The sequence below is a fragment of the Schistocerca piceifrons genome, chromosome 3 (assembly GCF_021461385.2).
Source record: "Schistocerca piceifrons isolate TAMUIC-IGC-003096 chromosome 3, iqSchPice1.1, whole genome shotgun sequence".
NCBI classification, from domain to species: domain Eukaryota; kingdom Metazoa; phylum Arthropoda; class Insecta; order Orthoptera; family Acrididae; genus Schistocerca; species Schistocerca piceifrons.
The window spans coordinates 191526770-191544912 of NC_060140.1; the positions used below are offsets into that span (position 1 = coordinate 191526770).

At 44.9% G+C, this 18143-nt stretch overlaps 1 protein-coding gene across 1 annotated transcript in view; it reads right to left on the reverse strand.

Moving 5' to 3' along the window:
- LOC124789498 (sodium-coupled monocarboxylate transporter 2-like) overlaps positions 1 to 16865 on the reverse strand; it is a 247291-nt gene extending 230426 nt beyond the window's left edge. Inside the window, exon 1 of the mRNA XM_047256882.1 lies at positions 16761 to 16865. The gene's annotated coding sequence lies outside the window, so the exon portion shown is untranslated. The remainder of the gene's footprint in view (positions 1 to 16760) is intronic.
- Between the last annotated feature and the right edge of the window lie 1278 nt (positions 16866 to 18143).

Consider the following 18143-nt stretch of genomic DNA (forward strand, 5'->3'; position numbering starts at 1 on the left):
GAAGGTTTCATATGAGGCACATGCGCAGTTGATTATTGTGTCTTGGTCTGTCAAGTTGCGTGTCAGGCCTTGACCAAGTGGGTCTATAGCGTGTCGGATCGCGAGCTGTAAGCAGTCAATTTCAGTCGGGGAATCCGTGTACGAGATTCTGAGCAGGATCGCGAAGTGCCATTTTCGATATTAACCTGAAGTTTAAGGCTGTTGAGCAAGCGTCGAATGTCGTGAATGTAAATATACTTGTCCAATCTAGTGAGTTCGTATTGTGTTAAGTAAGTAGTTGGTATTTGGAAAACTATTTGAGTGAGAATTATTTAGTGGGCTGTGAATTCTCGGCAGAAATCGCTGATTTCTGCTCACCGGTACTTATTGTAGAAATGTTGTTGGACAATTATCGGTATTAGATTGATCCATTATCTATTGTAAATAGTAATCTGTTTCTGTTTTACTGAAATTGGTAGCGGGAAGCATACTGAGTGGTTAGCCTGTTACTAGATGAGTGATTGCAATTTGTTGCGTTAACACTGCATGCACTGAGGTAATAGCGCCGCTGCAGAATATGTACTGATTACTAATTAATTGTTGGTGAGCAGCAAGCTCACTCTATTAATAGAAAAGGATCTCGATAATTGTTAAACAGGAAGGTAGTGAACCAGACTCTTACATCGAAATAAGCCCGAAAGAGATGAAGACTGGATTTAGCGGTAAACACTAAACATTGTAAGAACCATTCTGCAGACATCCTTGTAGGTAGGGCAACCATAGAAATGAGTAGCCATCTTGGGTATTAATAAACTGTTTCAGATGTATTTAGTCCTTTATTATTAGATCACTACCGGTTTCGTGGCTTTTAGTGCCACGAAAGCGGCAGTAATCCAATAATAAAGGACTAAATACGGATAGAGCGGTTTATTAATGCCCAGGACATTCTAGTAAAGTTAAATCAAAGAGAGACCACGCTACTACTCCCTTGTGTTTACGTGACGAGTGACCATTTTTCTTCAGATGGGGATTACAGCGGGTTCCCGATACGTCAGCAACTGAAGAAGCATAATTTTTGTTATTCATTTAAATTAAGGATGTAAGAGGTCCATGATTAAGAAATCAATCACTATCAAAAATGGATTGCTCACGCGCTGCCTGCGATATGAAAGGTATAAGAGAATCTCAGACCAGAGTGTAGTGTTGTATGCAGTAGGAACTGTGTAGCTGTAGCAGTAAGTTGTTTCTAGCGAGCAGTCTGGTGTATCGTGTTGGCTGGGCCGGTCGTGGTGCAGCGATGGCGGAGCCTGAGCGTTATAGTATAAGGTAAAAGCAGCCTCGCGCATATCTAGTAATGTTATGTGAACTCCCATGTAAATCTTTTAAAAATGTCCTAATAATAATCTTTGTCATATAAAGTAATTTCTAACAATCATTCATTTCAATTTAAAGAATTTACTAATTTCTCCAATCCATGATCATTCCGATTGTTGCAAAAGAAAAATCAGTTGCTTCCTTTCATAAATGACAAATCTATGGGCCAGCATTGTACACAGCTGTGCCGGAAAAAAAGCTATTGTAAGAGCAGATAGTTGGCGACTTTATTGAGGTAAGATTTTTTGCTTTTTATTCAGAATGATCTTACAGGGCCATGACGCAGCACTGCTGTCGTCCAAAATTTACCAGGTTACTGAATTTATTTTTTTATTACGAGGTTTAGGAATTTTTCTGTTTCGAGCTTACATTAAATGAGAAAAGAATTTTGTGGGTACATTAAATGAGAAACAAATTTTGTGTGGAGGTTAAATGTGAATGAATTTATGTAGGGAGGTTACACTAAATTAGAATCACATTCATTATTCATATTATTAATTATTAATTTTTTGTGGGGAGGTTACAAGGATCAAAGTAGTGACGTCACTTAGGACATATTTTGTGTTGTGAGATGCGAGAAGACACGATAGACATAATGTACCTGGCGTGCATGTATGCATGTCAGTAGGTGCGACGTTATGACGGTTCTGTTCAGTTACTGTGCTCAATGGATTATCATGCTTTGTTGATTAATTTGTGTATATTGCACATAAACTGTTTAAGTTGGGGTCAGGTGTCATTGTGATGTAAATTATTGTGGTGACGTTGGCCTTTGTTGTCTCTTCCTTCGTGTCAGATCAGGTCATTGAGCGACATCATTGATAATTAAGCTCTTTCTGATTGATTGCAGAGCTATTTTCTGAAACACAGCTTTGAAATTAGGACCTACAAATTTCCTCATTACATCCCTCCTATCACAGTACATTCTCCTCCATCCTTCACTCGCCACCCATCTCGTCCTCATCATCACCCTGTCCATCTCTTCCTTGCCCTCTCTGTTTTCGTCCATTTCCTCCTCCCTCTCTCTCTGCCATCCCATCCTTTCCCTATCTGTCCATCCCCTCCTCTCCCCATATCTCTTCATCTCCTACTGTCCCCTCTCTCTCTTTCAATACCCTCCTGCTCCTCTCTCTTACACATACTCTCCTGCCCCCATCTCCCTGTCAATCCCCTTCTCCGTTGGTCTCATCTGCTCCCATCTTTTCCCACCCATCTGTGCAGCCCCTGCAGAACAGACTAATAAGGCAGACCAATACTATTACAACGCAACACACCTGACATACAGGATGGTATACAGGTAGGGGTCTGGAAACCGTTTCTTCCCCTCGATATGTAGAGTACCCTGAAAGGTATGTTGATAGAGCACTCTGATACCACATTCATACAATATTCCTGTCATGCAGGGCAGCCTATACACCATGGGCTGGAAACACGTTTTTCCCCTCATCACCACTCCTAATAGAGCTAGGAGGTTATAAACCATACAACATTACTACTCATGAGGCCTGCAGTTTCTGTGCCAAATGTGGTTGAAATTGAGGCATAGATTTGAGAAGGTATCCCCGACATACATCTTCCTCTTCTTCTTCTTCTTGCATTACGGCCTCTGTAGGACCATGGGTAGCCTCTTTGTGGACTGCATCTTCCTCTTCTTCTCCCAAGACCTCTTCATTCTTTCTCTTCTTCTCTTCTGCTCTTCTTCCGAGATCTTCAGTGTCCTTTTCTCCTGTCGGCTCCACTGGTGCAACTCTAATTTTTTCCTGTATTCTTCTCTGTCGCTGATCTGCGGCATATTGGTCGGTGTATATTTGTTCCTCCAATTTTCCTTTCCTTCGACCTTGATCTCCAATTCCAGCCAGTCCTTCTGAAGTTCAACAACCCACTTGGTTCTTGTCTTTCCCTATGTCCTCCCTGTTGTTTCCCACACTCTCTTCATTATTCTGTCCATACTCATCCTTATTACATGTTCAGCAAACCGTGCCCTATTGAGTCTGATTTCATCTACATCTACGTTTATACTCCGCAAGCCACCCAACGATGTTTGGCGGAGGGCACTTTACGTGCCACTGTTATTACCTCCCTTTCCTGTTCGTGTATGGTTCGCGAGAAGAACGACTGCCGGAAAGCCTCCGTGCGCGCTCGAAACTCTCTAATTTTACATTCGTCATCTCCTCGGGAGGTATAAGTAGGGGGAACCAATATATTCGATACCTCATCCAGAAACGCACCCTCTCGAAACCTGGACAGCAAGCTACACCGTGATGCAGAGCGCCTCTCTTGCAGAGTCTGCCACTTGAGTCTGCTAAATATCTCCGTAACGCTATCACGCTTACCAAATAACCCTGTGACGAAATGCGCCGCTCTTCTTTGGTTCTTCTCTATCTCCTCTGTCAACCCGACCTAGCTCGGATCCCACACTGATGAGCAATACTCAAGTACAGGTCGAACGAGTGTTTTGTAAGCCACCTCCTTTGTTGATGGACTACATTTTCTAAGGACTCTCCCAATGAATCTCAACCTGGCACCCGCCTTACCAACAATTAATTTTATATGATCATTCCACTTCAAATCGTTCCGCACGCATACTCCCAGATATTTTACAGAAGTAACTGCTACCAGTGTTTGTTCCGCTATCATATAATCATACAATAAAGGATCCTTCTTTCTATGTATTCGCAGTACATTACATTTGTCTATGTTAAGGGTCAGTTGCCACTCCCTGCACCAAGTGCCTATCCGCTGCAGATCTTCTGCATTTCGCTGCAATTTTCTAATGCTGCAACTTGTCTGTATACTACAGCATCATCCGCAAAAAGCCGCATGGAACTTCCGACACTATTTACTTGGTCATTTATATATACTGTGAAAAGCAATGGTCCCATAACACTCCCCTGTGGCACGCCAGAGGTTACTTTAACGTCTGTAGACGTCTCTTCATTTGATATCAACATGCTGTGTTCTGTTTGCTAAAAACTCTTCAATCCAGCCATACAGCTGGTCTGATATTCCATAGGCTCTTACTTTGTTTATCAGGCGACAGTGCGGAACTGTATCGAACGCCTTCCGAAAGTCAAGGAAAATGGCAGCTACCTGGGAGCCTGTATCTAATATTTTCTGGGTCTCATGAACAAATAAAGCGAGTTGGGTCTCACACGATCGCTGTTTCCGGAATCCATGTTCATTCCTACAGAGTCGATTCTGAGTTTCCAGAAATGAGATGATACGCGAGTAAAAAACATGTTCTAAAATTCTACGACAGATCGACGTCAGAGATATAGGTCTATAGTTTTGCGCATCTGCTCGACGACCCTTCTTGAAAACTAGAACTACCTGTGCTCTTTTCCAATCATTTGGAACCTTCCGTTCCTCTAGAGACTTGCGGTACACGGCTGTTAGAAGGGGGGCAAGTTCTTTCGCGTACTCTGTGTAGAATCGAATTGGTATCCCGTCAGGTCCAGTGGACTTTCCTCTGTTGAGTGATTTCAGTTGCTTTTCTATTCCTTGGATACTTATTTAGATGTCAGCCATTTTTTCGTTCGTGCGAGGATTTAGAGAAGGAACTGCAGTGCGGTCTCCCCCTGTGAAACAGCTTTGGAAAAAGGTGTTTAGTATTTCAGCTTTACGCGTGTCATCCTCTGTTTCAGTGCCATCATCATCCCAGAGTGTCTGGATATGCTGTTTCGATCCACTTACTGATTTAACGTAAGACCAGAACTTCCTAGGATTTTCTGTTAAGTCGGTACATAGAATTTTCTTTCGAATTCACTGAACGCTTCACGCATAGTCCTCCTTACGCCAACTTTGACATAGTTAGCTTCCGTTTGCCTGAGAGGTTTTGGCTGCGTTTAAATTTGCAGTGAAGCTCTCTTTGCTTTCGCAGTAGTTTCCTAAGTTTGTTGTTGAACCACGGTGGGTTTTTCACAGCTTTACTCGGCACATACCTGTCTAAAACGCATTTTACGATTGCCTTGAACTTTTTCCATAAACACTCAACGTTGTCAGTGTAAATCTGCCTCCTATTACTCTTGCTAAACAGATAAACCTTCCTCCCTTTTTTATATTCCTATTTGCTTCCATATTCAGGGATGCTGCAACGGCCTTATGATCACTGATTCCCTGTTCTGCGCTTACAGATTCCAGAAGTTCGGGTCTGTTCGTTATAAGTAGGTCCAAGATGTTATCTCCACGAGTCGGTTCTCTGTTTAATTGCTCGAGGTAATTTTCGGATAGTGCACTCAGTATAATGTCACTCGATGCTCTGTCCATACCACCCGTCCTAAACATCTGAGTGTCCCAGTCTATATCTGGTGAATATAAGTCTCCACCTAAGACTATAACATGCTGAGGAAATTTATGTGAAATGTATTCCAGATTTTCTCTCAGTTGTTCTGCCACTAATGTTGCTGAGTCGGGAGGTCGGTAAAAGGAGCCAATGCTTAACCTAGCTCGGTTGTTGAGTATAACCTCCACCTATAATAATTCGCAGGAACTATCCACTTCTATTTCACTACAGGATAAATTACTACTAACAGCGACAAACACGCCACCACCGGTTGCATGTAATCTATCCTTTCTAAACACCGTCTGTGCCTTTGTAAAAATTTCGGCAGAATTTATCTGTGGCTTCAGCCAGCTTTCCGTACCTATAACGATTTCAGCTTCGGTGCTTTCTATCAGGGCTTGAAGTTCCAGTACTTTACCAACACAGCTTCGACAGTTTACAATTACAATACGGATTGCTGCTTGGTACCCGTATGTCCTGACTTTGCCCCACACCCTTTGAGGCTGTTGCCCTTTCTGTACTTTCCCGAGGCCATCTAACCGAAGAAACCGCCTAGTCCACGCCACGCAACCCCTGCTACCCGTGTAGCCGCCTGCTGTGTGTAGTGGACTCCTGACCTATCCAGCGGAACCCGAAACCCCGTCACCCTATGGCGCAAGTCGAGGAATCTGCAGCCCACACGGTCGCAGAACCGTCTCAGCCTCTGATTCAGACCCTCCACTCGGCTCTGTACCAAAGGTCCGCAGTCAGTCCTGTCGACGATGCTGCTTTCATTCCGCTAGCGAGACTGACAGTCTTCACCAAATCAGATAGCCGCAGGATGCCGGATATTGTTCTCATGTTCCGGTACAGTTCTTCCCTAGGTCTTCACATCTATCTCTCTCCACCTGTTTTGGGACATAGTATTTTTCTCTCTTCTTCCTCTAGTTATTCTGCCCCATTTCTTCCTAGTGTCATCATCACAGCGGCATATAGTACTGCATTCCTCACCGTGGCCTTGTAGTGGCTTATCTTTGCCTCTGTGGATATATTCTTTTTATTGTGTATCTCTCTCGTCATACAGAAGGCCAACCTCATCTTCTTCATCCCCTCTGTTAATTCCTCCTTGCTCTTGTTCCTCCCTGTTATAAATTCTCCCAGGTATTTAAATGTGTCCACCATCTGCACAGTGCCAAGTTGTCGAATTGTGTCTTTGCGTCTTCTTCCGTCTCACTCACTCTGCAAAGGCTAGGCAGTCCACTGGAGCCCTGTTGTCCTTATTGTCCCCTACATGCCCCAGACATACATACAAACACACATATGGTCTGTGTATAAAAGACCAGACCTAATATCGATCCCTATAGTACATCTGCAGATATTATTCCCAAATCTGTTCCCTTGTGTACAGCCCTTGGGCTTCTTAATTTGACAGTCTTTATTCTATTCCACAAGATTTGTTCAAGTCAACAACCGAAATCCTAAATGAGAATAATCAGAGAAGGTTCAGACCCAACATACATATTCTAAACTCAAACATTTTCATGTTCCTGGAGGAAAATAAACTTCTCTCAGTGAATCAGCATCTAAATATGGATTTAGGAAAAACCACTTGTGTTGACACACAGTTCACTTTATTCACACACCGAATCTCACAAACAGCAGATGCAGGTGAATGGAAAGGTTCCCTTATCCTAGATCAGGGCGTTTAACACTATAGCACAACGGAAACTGCTAACCAATGTATGATCTTGCAGAGTATCTCTACAAATATGCGCTTGACTTGAGGAAGATTACCGAAGACGTCGTACTGGAGAGTGAATGTCCCACAATAGCGAAAGTAACATCTGCTGTGCGTCAGGGATGCGTAATAGTACCTTTAATGTTTGCAGTATACATAAAGAAATTATGAGGAGGATCAGCAGCGCTATAAGATCGTTTGTTAACGATGCTGTTGTGTACAGGAAGGTACCATCATTAGCTACTCATAAGGAATTGCAGAAAGACTTGGACCAAATTTCCGCTAGATGTACTGAATGACAGCTCTCTTTTTATATGTGGATCACGGTAGCTGATTACAATATTAATGGTGAACATGTTAAGCATGTCCCATCATATATGTATTTAGGGGTCATACTAACAAGGGAAGAGCTTAACCTCAAACGCTCGGAATCGCTCGAAAATGTGCTTGTAATATAAATCGCTCATCCTGGAAACAGTCGTATCACCCATTCGCATGTAAAACGTAGCTGTTGTCTGTTAGCGTCATCCGACGATGGTAACATTGTACTATGTTAGAAGAAAGTTTCCCAAACAAGGATGTTAGGTTAAAGATATTGTCACCAAAGACATTTATAACCAACCTCTTGATGTGTAAGCAATATAAACTCTCCACGAGAAGGATCGTTGATTTTCTAGGACTACAATGTGCACAATCGTAAGTAAAGCAACAAGCTCGTCATTTCATCACTCGATTTATTTCTGTTCCATACAGTGAGCTTTCTGTATAGAAGTACAAGCCTGTGTTACAGCATTCTTGACAAAAGGCAGGTTATGACAATGACATGTCAATATCATTGTTTGAAAGTGTAAATAGCGTGCCGTGTGATACTGGACTGCTTCAGCTCAGGAGCTCTGTTGACTGTGGCAAAGTGGCTTTAGTCAGATGTGCACAGTGTTCACTTTGCTTTGACCGCTTAATGAGAACCTCACACCTGTACTTCGAAGGCTGAATATCTGTGCGACACTATCACCGTACACAAGCGATAAGAAATGGGAATATCACGTAAAATAAATATTAGGGAAAGGAATGAAAGATTTAAATGTGTTGGAATGGTTCTGCAGCAATGCAATGCATCTAAAAATGAAATTTACATCTACATACACACTCTGCTAGCCACCATATGGTGCGTGGCGAAGTGTACCGAGTACCACTGCTAGTTATTTCCTTTCCGTTCCAGTCGCAAACAGAAAGACGAAAATCGATTGTCTATATGTCTTCGCACAAGCCCTAATGTCTCTAATCTCCCCTTCGTGGTCCTTACGCGAAATGTACGTTGCTGGCGGTAGCATCGTTCTACAGTCAGATTCAACTGCCGGTTCTCTACACTTTCTCAATAGTGTTCCTCGAAAAGAACGTTGCCTTACCTGGGAGGATTCCTATTTGAGTTCCCCAAGCATCTCCGTAATACTTGCGTGAAATAGGATACAATACGGAAGTAGATCCAATTCTAGAGTGTTGTTCCAGTGTCCTTATCAAGTAGACATGACAACAGACCTTGAACGAATTCCGAGATTCGCTGCTAGGATCGTAACAGATCGGTGTAGCCCATACGAAAGTGTAATAGTAATGTTCGATGCACTTAAAAGGGATGTTTTGGAAGGAAGACGACAAAGTTCTTACGAGACCCTGTTGAGTTAATTTGGATCACCTGTATTCGAAAAAGACTGTGCGACCATCATGCTCTCACAATCGTATGCCTCGCGCACGATATTAGTAATAAGAGAAGAGAGATTAGGGCACACGCAGAGCCATATGGACAGCGATTTTCCCTCTAAAGTATGAGGGGCATTCAAAAGAACAAGCCGGGGGCTGCCTACGAAGAAGGTGTGGTCCGTTTAAGAGCGCTGAGGCACCAAACTCGCTGCTAGAGAGACACGAGCGCACACACAACCGTGACAACGGAGCGAGCACGTGCGTTTCTTACAGTGGGCGGAGTGCGGGGAACGGAAATTCATCAAAGACTGGCACTAGTGTGCGAAGACCAGTTTTATGTCCGTTGCAGGGGTCAAGCCGTGGCACAAGCGGTTCAAGGAAAGACGAATGTCGTTGGCCGATGACGTACCATTGTCCAGCATGTGGATGCCGCCATTATTGAAGACCAGCGAGTTACGGTATCAGCCACTGTTGGATTGAGCGCCGGAACTGCAACTGACATGCAGTGCTCTTCGTACACTTGTGCCGTTCTATGATGAATTTCTGTTCCTAGCACTTGTTGCGCTGTAAGGAAACGCGATACACCCCGTGGCTCTTCTTTTGAAGCCTCCATACCTCTGTTTTCAGCACGACTAAGTGCAAAGGGCGGTCGATGCGCTCACGTGTTCGCTCTGTCATCACGTGGGTGTGCCCCGTGTCCCTCTAGCGGCTATTTTCGATCTTCAGCGGTCTTATAGGCACCGCATCTTCTTCCGTAGGCTAAAATGGTTCAAATGGCTCTGAGCATTATGGGACTCAACTGCTGAGGTCATTAGTCCCCTAGAACTTAGAACTAGTTAAAGCTAACTAACCTAAGGACATCACAAACATCCATGCCCAAGGCAGGATTCGAACCTGCGACCGTAGCGGTCTTGCGGTTCCAGACTGCAGCGCCTTTAACCGCACGGCCACTTCGGCCGGCCTTCCGTAGGCGATGACATTGCTGTGCCTTCATCGGTTTCCATTTTACAACTTACGGCTCGTTTTTAGGTCCTGTGCATCAATTGGTAAGAAACCCTTATAGGATCACTTTCTCGTCCGTCTGTCTGTCCGACTGTTTTAAGACCTCTTTTTCTCAGAAAAAAGTAGAGGTATCAAGTTGAAATTTATGTCACATACTAAGTTCTATGGTCCTTTCGCGATATAAAAGATATAACCTTCTAACTCGATGGTTGGTTGGTTGGTTGAGGGGGAGGGGGGGGGGCATCGGTACCGTCGGGTTAGGGAAGGATGTGGAAGGAAGTCAGCCGTGCCCTTTCAAAGGAATTTGCCTATTTAGGAAAATCACAGAAAACCTAAACCAGGATGGCCGGACACGGGTTTCAACCGTCGTCCTCCCGAATGCGAGTCCAGTGTGCTAGCCACTGCGCTATCTCGCTCGATGTAAGTCAATCCAGTCAAAAGGTATGGCCATTTATCTTACATGCCAACGGCCTTGTCGCAGTGGTAAGAACGGTTCCCGTCAGATCACCGAAGCTAAACGCTGTCGGGCTGGGGTAGCACTTGGGTGGGTGACGATCCGGTCTGCCGAGCGATGTCGGCGAATGGGCTACACTCAGTCCTTGTGAGGCAAACTGAGGAGCTACTTGACTGAGAAGTAGCGGCTCCGGTCTCGGAAACCGACATACGGCCGGGAGAGCGGTGTGCTGACCACATGACCCTCCATATCAGCATCCAGTGACGCCTGTGGGCTGAGGATGACACAGCGGCCGGTCAGTACCGTTGGGCCTTCATGGCCTGTTCGGGAGGAGTTTTTATATACATAATTAAGTTGGTACGGACCACTCAGAGTGCCAATCCTGATCACACCTGTCCGGTTTATTTTTTATTATTATTTTTTTTAGTGCCTCCTCTACGAGGGCAATTGAGAAAATAACCGAATATTTTGAATTACGTGCCAACGGAGATATTCAGTGATAAGCGGTTTGCTGCGCTGTCTTTCACGCTACCTACTTTGTAAACAAATGTTTTTGAAGTCTTAGTATCTCGTTTAGTTTTCGTGACATTATTATTTCAGTGCAACGTGTTTGAATTTTAATGGCGATTTTTGAAGAGAGCATTTTCCTAGAGCAGTGAAGAAACTTAAAATTTTGCGTATAACTTGGAACACTTTTACAGAGCGATTTCAGCTTTTGAAGCAAGCTTCCCGAGATTATGGTCTGGGTCGTACGCGATGTTACAAGTGGTTTCTAAGATTTAAAAAATGATCTTCAAACAGTTCAAGATGATCCTCGACCTGAAGGGCTTTCCACTTAAACTGATGACTCGCAAGTTCAGAAAATCGATCTGGTGAGTCTGAATCATCGATTGACCGTCAGAGAAGCTGTAGAAAAGGTCATGCCTTGAAATTTTGACGACAAAACTGAACATACGTCGAGTTGCAGCAAAATTTGTTCCTTGTTTGAAGACAGAATAACAGAAAGAAAATCGAATGGACATTTCATCGGGAACTCCTTGAACAAGCTAATGACGATGAAAAAATTCATGCAACGGTTGGTTAGTTGTTTGGGGAAGGAGACCAGACAGCGAGGTCATCGGTCTCATCGGATTAAGAAAGGACGGGGAAGGAAGTCGGCCGTGCCGGCCGCAGTGGCCGAGCGGTTAAAGGCGCTACAGTCTGGAACCACACGACCGCTACGGTCGCAGGTTCGAATCCTGCCTCGGGCATGGATGTGTGTGATGTCCTTAGGTTAGTTAGGTTTAAGTAGTTCTAAGTTCTAGGGGACTTATGACCACAGCAGTTGAGTCCCATAGTGCTCAGAGCCATTTGAACCATTTTTTGAAGTCGGCCGTGCCCTTACACAGGAACCATCCCGGCATTTGCCTGGAGCGATTTAGGGAAATCACGGAAAACCTAAATCAGGATGGCCGGACGCAGGATTTCATGCAAAGGATCGTAGTGCGAGGCGATAGCTGAGATTACGATTACAGTATTGAGAGAAAAGTTCAGTCACCACAATGCACAAAGAGTCCCCATGCCCCAAAAAACCACGCCAGCGTCGAACCAATGTCAAAATGATACCTACTTTTTTTTCGTCAATGGAATTGTGCAATTCGATTTCTTCACTCAAGATGGAAGAGTGAATCCTATGCACTATCAAGGCATTTTGCAACGGTTATGTGAAAAAAAAAAATTCGCAAAAGGATACCAGAATTGTGGCGAGACAACACATGATTCTTGCACCACTGCAAAGCGCCTGCACACTCGGCTCTTTCTGTTCGTCAGTTTTGTACCAAAAATAGGACGATCGCTCTCCCACAGTCTCCTTACTGGCCAGACCTAGTTCCTTGCGACTTCTTCGTATTTCTGAAATTAAAATCGGGAGTAAAAGGACGTTGTTTTCAGAGTATTGATGACATCAAAGCAAACTCCTCACTGGCCTTAAAGGCCATTTAAAATGTACCTGTCCTGACTGCTTCGGGAAATGGAAACACCATCAAGAGAAGGGAGTGACTAGGGAATGTAGCTACTTTGTAGGAGACAAGGACCAATAATATGTAAAATTAATACACTGATGGGAAAAAATTGCAACACCAAGCACCAGTTGTGCGACATAAACGAACGTCGGTAGGCATGCCTCTACAATCTTAGACATGATGTTTCAAATTCCGCGCCAGTCGCGTAACAGCGGCGCTAATAGCGCTAATTTGAGGATGCAGATCTCGTTTGCTTTAAATACACGCTGCAACGGTCGTGAGATTTACATGTGGCGAGTTGATATTAGTCAAGAATGCGGTAAGGCGACAAAGAGTCTTTATCAACACCTCACTGAGTCTGAACGAGGTCGTACATTAGGGCTACGAGAAGCCGCGTTTTTCTTCTGCGATATTGCACAAATACTTGGCAGGGACGCAGCCACTGTACGTGATTGCTGGAAGCTGTGGTGACGAAAATGTACGGTCGCAAGAAGACTGGGCTTCGGCTACGTGGCACTACCGAGAGCGAAGACCATCGTGTTTGCGTGCGGCTCTGGTGGATTGTACTGCAGCAATTTGAGCAGCAGTTGGCACCATAGTGACGCAACTGTCACAAATCGATTACTTTAAGGACAGCTCCGAACCAGACGCCCTGTGGCGTGTATTCCACCGACCAAAAAACCACCGCCATTTGTGACTTCAACAGTGTCAAGCAAGAGATCTTTGGAGGCAGGGTGGAGATCTGTCGTGTTTTCCTGATGAAAGTTGGTTCTGTCTTGGTGCCAGTGATAGCGATGTTTTGGTTAGGTGGATGCCAGTTGAAAGCCTGAAACCAGCCTGTCTGTGACCGGGCCAAATATCTCACGAAATAAGCACCAAACGAAAATACTACAAAGAACGAAACTCGTCTAGCATGAAGGGGGAAACCAGATGGCACTATGGTTGGCCCGCTAGATGCGCTGCCGTAGGTCAAACGGATATCAACTGCGTTTTTTAAATAGGAACCCCCATTTTTTATTACATATTCGTGTAGTACGTAAAGAAATATGGTTCAAAAATGGTTCAAATGGTTCTGAGGTCATCAGTCGCTAAAGAACTTAGAACTACTTAAAACTAACTAACCTAAGGACATCACAAACATCCATGTCCGAGGCAGGATTCGAACCTGCGACCGTAGCGGTCGCTCGGCTCCAGACTGTAGCGCCTAGAACCGCTCAGCCACTCCGGCCGGCAAAAGAAATATGAATGTTTTAGTTGGACCACTTACATATTTGCTTCGTGATCCATTACCCGTGTTAAAATGGACCGTTTACCAATTGCTGGAAAGGTCGATTTCGTGTTGATGTATTGCTATTGTGATCAAAATGCCCAACTGGCGTGTGCTATGTATCCTGCTCGGTATCCTGGACGACATCATACAAGTGTCCGGACCGTTCGCCGGATAGTTATGTTATTTAAGGAAACAGGAAGTGTTCAGCCAGATGTGAAACGTCAATCACGACCTGCAACAAATGATGATGCCCAAGTAGGTGTTTTAGCTGCTGTCGCGGCTAATCCGCACATCAGTAGCAGACAAATTGCGCGAGAATCGGTAATCCCAAAAACGTCGGTGTTGAGAATGCTACATCAACATCGGTTGCACCCGTACCATATTTCTATGCACCAGGAATTCCATGACGACGACTTTGAACGTCGTGTACAGTTCTGTCACTGGGCACAAGAGAAATTACGGGACGATGACAGATTTTTTGCACGCGTTCTATTTAGCGACGAAGCGTCATTCACCAACAGCGGCAACGTAAACCGGCATAATATGCACTATTGGGCAACGGAAAATTCACGATGGCTGCGACAAGTGGGACATCAGCGACCTTGGCGGGTTAATGTATGGTGCGGCATTATGGGAGGAAGGATAACTGGCCCCCATTTTATCGATGGCAATCTAAATGGTGCAATGTATACTATTTTCCTACGTAATGTTCTACCGGTGTTACTACAAGATGTTTCACTGCATGACAGAATGGCGATGTACTTCCAACATGATGGATGTCCGGCACATAGCTCGCGTGCGGTTGAAGCGGTATTGAATAGCATATTTCATGACAGATGGATTGGTCGTCGAAGCACCATTCCATGGCCCGCACGTCCACCGGATCTGACGCCCCCGGGTTTCTTTCTGTGGTGAAAGTTGAAGTATATTTGCTATCGTGATCCACCGACAACGCCTGACAACATGCGTCAGCGCATTGTCAATGCATGTGCCAAAAGTTACGGAAGGCGAACTACTCGCTGTTGAGAGGAATGTCGTTACACGTACTGCCAAATGCATAGATGTTGGCGGACATCATTTTGAGCATGTATTGCATTAATGTGGTATTTACAGGTAATCACGCTGTAACAGCATGCGTTCTCAGAAATGACAAGTTCACAAAGGTACATGTATCACATTGGAGCAACCGAAATAAAATGTTCAAACGTACCTACGTTCTACGTTTTTTTTAAAAAACCTACCTGTTACCAACTGTTCGTCTAAAATTGTGACTATTACAGCGCCATCTATCACAAAGCGAAAAAAGTGGCCCAACTAAAACATTCATATTTCTTTACGTACTACACGAATATGTAATAAAAAATGGGGGTTCCTATTTTTAAAAACGCAGTTGATATCCGGTTGACCTATGGCAGCGCCATCTAGCGGGCCAACCATGGCGCCATCTGGTTTCCCCCTTCAAGTTAGACGAGTTTCGTTCTTTGTAGTTTTTTCGTTTGACGCTTATTTCGTGAGATATTTGGCCCGGTCACTGTCGATGGACCACCTCGTATATCTGGAGTTCTGGTCTGGGATGTAATTTCGTATGACAGCAGGAGCACTTTCGTGGTTATTCCACGCACTCTGACTGCAGATTTGTACGTCAATCTGGTGACCTGGCCTCTGTGCTGCCATTCATGTACAGCATTCCAGAGTGTGTTTTCCAACAAAATAACACTCGCCCTGAAACCGCTGTTGTAACCGAACTTGCTCTACAGAGTGTCGCCATATTTGTCCTGGACTGCTCGATCACCATATCTGTCTCCAATCGACCACATATCTGACGTCAGCGGAGGCCAACTCCAGCATCATCTGGAACCAGCATTAACTGTTCCTGTGTAGACCGACCAAGTGCAACAGGCAGGGAACACCATCTCACAAACTGATATCAGGCACCTGCTGAACATAATTCACGTTGCACGCTTGTATTCAACATTCTGGCCGTTACATCGGTTATGAATTTACCAGCATTTCACATTTGTAATGGCATATCTCGCGCTTACATCAACCTATGATCTTGCAGTTTTAATCACTTAAATATGTTACCTACTGGGTGATCAAAAAGTCAGTATAAATTTGAAAACTGAATAAATCACGGAATAATGTAGATAGAGAGGTATAAATTGATACACATGCTTGGAATGACATGGGGTTTTATTAGAACCAAAAAAATACAAAAGTTCAAAAAATGTCCGACAGATGGCGCTTCATCTGATCAGAATAGCAATAATTAGCATAACAAAGTAAGACAAAGCAAAGATGATGTTCTTTACAGGAAATGCTCAATATGTCCACCATCATTCCTCAACAATAGCTGTAGTCGAGGAATGATGTTGTGAACAGCACTGTAAAGCATGTCCGGAGTTATGGTGAGGCATTGGCGTCGGATGTTGTCTTTCCATCCCTAGAGATGTCTGTCGATCACGATACATTTGCGACTTCAGGTAACCCCAAAGCCAATAATCGCACAGACTGAGGTCTGGGGACCTGGGAGGCCAAGCATGACGAAAGTGGCGGCTGAGCACACGATCATCACCAAATGACGCGCGCAAGAGATCTGTCGGACATTTTGTGAACTTCGTTTGTTTTTTCTTTGTTCTGATAAAACCCCATGTCATTCCAAGCAGGTGTGTCAATTTTTACCTCTCTATCTACATTAGTCCGTGGTTTATTAAGTTTTCAAATTTATACTGACTTTTTGATCACCCAGTAGACAAATGCACTCCCGAATTTTCATTACTGTAAATATTTTTGGTGTTGCGATTTTTTCCGTCAGTATAATAAAGATTAAAAAATAAAGTTCGGTTATTTTGTGGACAGACCTCGTATGCTGATGCAGGCCACTCTGCAGTACGGGTCGACTGTCTCACTACTGTGGCTCCTCGTTGGTGGCTAAAGAACGGCTTGGGGAACACAAATGCGGAGTCGTGTACTCGGACATGCAGTACCTGCGTGGCTGGAGTGGAGAGGTGTGGTGATGTGTGGAGTGGTGCGCTCCCGCCGGCCGCTGCAGACGCACTGACGGCTGCTGCCCGCTGCCCACTGGACACTGGCCAGAGGCTCTTCCGGCCTCCACAATGGAGCAGCCTCCAGCCCTTCTGCCGCCACGCCCGCGCCGCCACGCTGACCTCACGCTACCAGATAACTACTGCCTGCTGCTCCTCCACAGGTCGGTCGACGACGCGTACGTGGCCGCCTTTGTCGGACAGTGACGCAAGGGTTCACTACACTGCCGGTTCCACACGCCGGCAGGAAACACTGGGTTGGCTTTTGTGCGCCGAAAAACTGCGTGGTAATCTACTGAAGACTCGGATGATGAGCTTCATCCACTGATGGTGCACCATTAGGAGACTCGACGCTACGGTCTTGACAATGCCTTGTTGGAGAGATACTTGCTATTCTCTCGTCAGTCTTCAGACTGTTTTGATGGGGCACGCCTCGACTTTCTGTCCCGTGTCACCTCTTCATCTCAGATAAGTATTTAAACCCAATGTCGCCGGCCGTTGTGGCCGAGCGGTTCTAGGCGCTTCAGTCCGGAACCACACTGCTGCTGCGGTCGCAGGTTCGAATCCTGCCTCGGGCATGGATGTGTGTGATGTGCTTAGGTTAGTTAGGTTAAAATAGTTCTAAGTCTAGGGGACTGATGACCTCAAGATGTTAAGTCCCATAGTGCTTAGAGCCATTTGAACCAAACCCAATGTCCTCGATAACTTGTCTCGTATACTCCAACAAACCCAATGTCCTCGATAACTTGTCTCGTATACTCCAACCTTTGCCTTCCCATACAGTTTTTCTCCTCTACAGCTAATTCTGGTACCATCGCAGTTATTCTCCGATGTCTTAACACGTGTCTTATCATTATGTACCTTCTTCTAGCCAACATTTCCAGCATACACCGACCGTCCAAAATATTCCGAGACCGATTTCATTCCAGACGTATAAGCGACGCCAGAGCTGTAATTGCGTTGGCAGCGTGAACTACAAACTATAAACAAACATATGAGCATTCATATGAAACGTCCTGGCAGATAAAAATTGTGTACCGGAACGAGACTCGAGCTCGGGACCTTTGCCTTTCGCGGGAAAGTGCTCTACTAACTGAGCTATCCAAGCACGACTCACGACCCGTCCTCACAGCTTCAATTCTGCCAGCACCTCGTCTCCCAGAGCACTTGCCCGCGAAAGGCAAAGGTCCCGAGTTCGAGTCTCGGTCAGGCACACAGTTTTAGTCTGCCAGGAAGTTTCATATCAGCGCACACTCCACTGCAGACTGAAAATCTCATTCTGGAGACATCAGCATTCGTTCAGTCGTGAGCAATCAGTGTGAAGTA